General features: G+C 47.2%; 1 pseudogene; it reads right to left on the reverse strand.

Annotated features, from left to right (window-relative positions):
• Positions 1 to 623: 623 nt before the first annotated feature.
• LOC146776297 (uncharacterized) lies at positions 624 to 3,680 on the reverse strand (annotated as a pseudogene).
• Between the last annotated feature and the right edge of the window lie 1,909 nt (positions 3,681 to 5,589).

Here is a 5,589-nt window from a genome sequence, read left to right on the forward strand (position 1 = left end):
ACCCTCGGTTTCAATCAATCAATCAATAATTTGTAAAGCGCACTACATACCCGCAAGGGTTTCAAGGCGCTGAGGATGGGGAGAGGGGGGTGCTCTTGCTACCGGTCGAACAGCCAGGTCCTGAGTTGTCACCTGAAGGTTAGAAGGTCTTCGGTTTGTCGTAGGATGAGGGGGGGAGGGTGTTCCAGGTCTTGGCGGCGCAGTGGGAGAAGGATTTGCCTCCGGCTGTGGTTCTACGGATGCGTGGGACGGTAACCAGGGAGAGGTCTGCGGAGCGGAGTTTCGTGTTGGGTACGGAGAAGGAGAGTCGACTGTTAAGATAGGCTGGGCCGGTCTTGTGGAGTGCCTTGTGTGCGTGGATCAGGAGCTTGAAGGAGATTCTTTTGTCGACAGGGAGCCAGTGCAGGTTCCTCAGGTGGGGGGTGATGAGGTCGCAGCGCGGGACGTCGAGGATCAGGCGTGCAGAGGCATTCTGGATTCTTTGCAGTCTGTTGAGTTTGGTCGGGGCTCCGGCGTTGTATTGCCTTGCCCACTTGCGTAATCTAAACTTACGCACACCACTTACTTACACAGAAACTCCAACACTCCTCTGGAGGTAAAATGAGCTTTATTAGTATCGTAGACAAAGGCAATAAGTCACTGAAGCTAGTAAGTTCTTAGGCACCAAGTGAAATAATGAATACACCACACTATATATATATATATATATATATATATATATATATACACACAAATATGAGATCTGGAATGTAGATATATAAACAGTTAATGTACAAAGCACCTCACCAGATACATCTGCACCGGAGTCTTCAACATCCCTGGCCAAGCACCGAAAACACCAAGTCGGGAACCCTGTAGAGACTGGGGCACAGGAAGTAATCTCTCCGGGCACCAAAGTCGTCCCGCGAGTGCGTCCACTCCAAGACGGAGTTCCTGAGCTCCACCCTACGGACACCGCTTTTTATAGTTAAATCAACACGTTCGAGAACCCTCTAGCAGGCATTCTCGCCCATCTATCCATCATAGGTGCTGGCCGCATCTCTGCGTCAGACCCACCCATACAGACCTGGCCAGATTCTGCTTGGGTGCGCCGAGGCAAAAGACATTCCTTTCCCTGTCTCCGGCCTTGGAGAGCCTTGCACAGCGCATCCTCCCTATGTCCTAGAGATAAGCATAGAATGCACAAAAACAAGCTCAAGGCACAAAATAACCTCACGAGGTATGTCTTGCACCAGCTCGTACTGGTTTACGTGAAAAACATGTTTGTTACTGCTGAAGTGTAACTACAGGTCAAAGCAGCACAAAATGGAAATGCAATACAACAAAATGGAAGACCAGAGCATCACATGGAATCGAGGTCAATATGCAGTTTAGCATGTGTAACGTGTAAAATGGCAAATGCAATACATTCCACCCCTTGACCCTCGATTCACCCATCATATCCCAGTGGTCTAAATACTATGGATCTGGGACGAAGAAGCGAGAGAAGATTAGGAATACATTGAATACAACGATAACACCCAGGATATAATGAAGCTGTCCAAAATTAGGTAGCCACCCAAACAACCAATCCCACCATCCTTGATCAACATTTTGGGTAACCCCTTTCACTAAATCTTTTAAAGCATTAATATGTGCATGGATAGATGTAGAATGATCAGATAAATTGAAACAGAGTCCATCAAAGTCCTCGCAACCGTGGTTGTGTTTCAACAACAAATAATCCACAGCTGCCCTATTCTGCAAAACAGCTTTTCTCGTTCCTTGAACATCTAATAGCAAATCAGCTAAAGCGGCAGAAGTATGATTGAGATTCTTTGCAATTAAACAGGCAAGTTTAGCAATAGTTCTTGCATTATAAACGGACAGTCCTGGCACTCCTACAATGGAAATAGCCAAACTAGTATACTCCGCCCTGGAAAGCAAGTCAATGTTAGAATCACAATCCTCAGGTAATTGAACAGCAGCTTTCGGGGAGCGAATGTGTGTGATAGACTGCATAGGAAAAAGCCTTAATCGTGATAAGGCACAAGGTCCTCCAGTTATATTAGCTGGTATGTAAGTGTATGAAATATTGCCACACGAAAAAAGCCATCCCTTAGATAATTTCACATGGTTAACATGGCTAGCGGCTAATACTGTATGATTACAGACCATATGATTGGTAACATTACTGCAAATGCTATCATGTCATGACTGACATAATGTCTGTTGATCAGTGGTCAATTGTGTGCTTTTCTCTAGTTTCAATTGGCCACACTTGCCAATTTTGGCAGGGTCACAAGTTAGTTGATAGCAAACGTCTCCAGTAGTGATGTTGTAGGTAACAATACTTGTCATGTTCCTCCAGAGATTATCTGTAACCTCCGGGCAAAAACTACAGTACTCATAAAGACTCAGATGTGTTTGAACATCAGTTTCCTCCACTACCCCATCAAAGTTAGTTTGGTTGAAGATGTGCAGAAGCACAAGTGCAGGGATAGGTACGGCAACGAGACGTGGATATCATATCAGCTGTACTCTGAAGATTTCTCATACAAAAGTGGGAAGTGTTCAGCACATTCTCGGCCAAGTAGGTCCAGATGTTATCTGGTTGCTGCAACAATGCGGTCATCCGACTCGGGCGGTTGATCCTCTTCGGCATCCCCGGGCCCTCCCGGACACGCCCAAACACAGACCACACAGCGCAAGCATCGCAGCGGCAAGCCATACTGTGATCTAGAAACAGAAAACAAACTGGTATAATCACTCTCGTAAATAACATTTTTCAGCAGGTACATTTTCCCACTTTTCCTGTCCGGGTCTCATGATGACAAGGATATTATCCTTTCCTTTAGCGATTAATTCTGCAGGCTCAGGAGGTTTGTTTGGGGACTCTACCCATACTTTCGCCCCTGGGTTCTTGTCAGTAGATCCGAACCCGCCCTTTCCTCGCACAGTTAGAAGGGCTGGGGCCGTCCCCTTCATGATATTTCCTTCATAAACCGGCATGATGACCATATGGGCAACTCGGTCACCGGGTTGCACAATAAGATCATGGTCTCCACTGTTCAATAGAATATCTTTGATCTCCCCCTGGTAATCGGCATCGACCACCCCTCCCAAAACCTGGATGCCTTTAAGGGCAAGCCCAGATCGAGGAGCGATCAGTCCGAAATGCTCTGGGGGAATTTGAACTCCAATTCCTGTCTCAATCAAGGTAATGTCTCGTGTTTGCAGTCGATAGAATTTCAGGGAATGTAAATCAAGACCAGCAGCTTCTGGTGTGGCACGATATGGAGCTAAAGCTCCGGGAGCTGTCTCCCAGTACAGAATCGTGTTTGTGGCCACATGGGGCTTGATCTGCAAAGCTGGGGTCAACATGCGCATCAAAGGAGTTTCTGCATTAGCAAGGGGTCGGTTGTTCAAAATTTGCAATGCATCAGACAAATGATCCCTCCACCCCTTCAATGACCCATCAGACAACTTTTTCAACTGCTCTTTCAACAAACCATTCATTCTCTCAATCAAACCCGCTGCCTGTGGGTAGTAGGGTATGTGATAGATCCACTCAATGTTATGCTGCACACAAAAATCTTGCACCATCTTTCCTTTAAAGTGACACCCATTGTCACTCTGGACCTGCAAAGGAATTCCGTAATACAAAAATCAACAAATTCAAAGTTTTCAGAGTGTTAGACTGGGTTGCTCTCTTGCATGGAAAGGCGATGAGATAGCCAGAATAGGTATCCACCACCGTGCAGGCATACTGACATCCTCGACTCATTGGCATTGGCCCGACGAAATCAATTTGCCATATTTGCCCTGGCAACTTCCCTCTGCCTAGCTGGCCTCTCACTACCTGTGGAACCGGTCTGTGTTGGGTATGCTGACAAACGGGACAGTGAATGATCACAGTTTTAATCAAATCTAGGGGAATATGCAACCCTCTTTCTGCCCACCCGCTAGTGGCTCGCTCGCCCAAATGTCCGCTTTTCTGATGCGCCCATTTAGCCATGCCCACCAAGTCAGAATCCTGCGTCGCCACCTCAGCTTCACGAATCTTCGCTTCTTGGTCTGCAAAGGAATTGCACCAACGCTCTAGTGAGTCAGTCGGGCAATGAGCATCAACATGATAAACTGTGACTGTACTCTGGGACAACAATTCCCAAATCTCCTGCCACAACTCCTTTCCCCAAACCTCCCTATTGTGAATCATCCAATTATGAGCATGCCATGTGGGAAGCCAAGTGGCTAACCCATTGGCCGTAGACCATGAATCAGTATAAATGTGACATGTACCAGGGAGCTCTTGCTTTAAAGCCTGGTAAACTGCGTACAATTCTGCAAACTGACTACTTCTTCCCTCTCCAGTAGTCAACAGCAACTTTTTGGTCACAGGATTGTATGACACCGCTTTCCAATGTCTCTTGGTCCCCACATATCTGGCTGAGCCATCTGTAAACCACACGTTTTTTGTCCTCCGCGGACAACTCTGAGAATGGCCCGCCCCATTTCACTGGGGACTCTCGCACTTTGGGTACATCTTGCAACATTTCTGCATCGGCTACTGGAGTTTGCGCCACTTGCTCATGCAGCACTGCGGTACCTTTAGGACCCACTCGTGCTCTGTCTTGTATGTACCACTTTCACTTTATGACGCTAGCCTCCTGTGCATGCCCAATCCTGTGTGTCTTGGGTGAGCTCATCACCTATTGCATGATAGGAATTTCAGGTCTCAAAAATTCATTGTGTCCCAGGGTCAATTGCTCGGTATCCACCAGAGCCCAATAACATGCCAACAACTGCTTTTCGAAAGGAGTGTACCGCTCTCCAGCATCGGGTAGTTTCTTTGTCCAAAACCCTAGGGGCACCTTCGGACTCCCCGGTTTTTGCCACAGGCTCCAGGTCGCATACTGATCCTGGACTGTTACATTCAAATCAATGCTTCCCTCTCGTATGGGCCATAGATCCAGGGCACGCTGTATAGCCTCCTTCGCTGACTCAAATGCCTGTTGCTGGGCCTCCCCCCACTCAAACTCATGCTTCTTCCGTGTAACCTTGTACAGAGGGGCCAAGATCTGACTCAAATGGGGAATGTGCTGTCTCCAAAAACCAAACAATCCAATGAAGCGCTGCGCCTCCTTCCTATTTCGCGGCACTGCAAACTCCTTGATCTTTTGCCTTACTTGAGGCAGCACCTCTCTATGCCCCTGATGCCACTGAATTCCCAAAAACTTCACACTCTGAGAGGGTCCCTGCACCTTCTCTGGGTTAATCACCCACCCTTTGCTCTGCAAATGCTCTACAATTCTGTCTAGCTGAGCCTGCACCTGTTCTTGGGACTCTCCTTGAATCAACACGTCATCAATATAATGACAAAGCTGTACTCCAGGAATAACTGACACCTCATCCAAATGCTCTGCCACCAACCGGTGACAGATTGTAGGGCTATGTAAGTACCCTTGGGGCAAAGATTGAAATGTGAATTGTCTACCACTCCACGAGAAGGAGAATTGCTCCTGGGACTCGGGGGCAATTGGAATCGTGAAAAAAGCATTGGCAATATCAAGTGCCACATACCATGTCCCATTATGTTTCTGAATTTTC

Source organism: Triturus cristatus, chromosome 12 (genome assembly GCF_964204655.1).
Source record: "Triturus cristatus chromosome 12, aTriCri1.1, whole genome shotgun sequence".
Taxonomy (NCBI): Eukaryota; Metazoa; Chordata; class Amphibia; order Caudata; family Salamandridae; genus Triturus; species Triturus cristatus.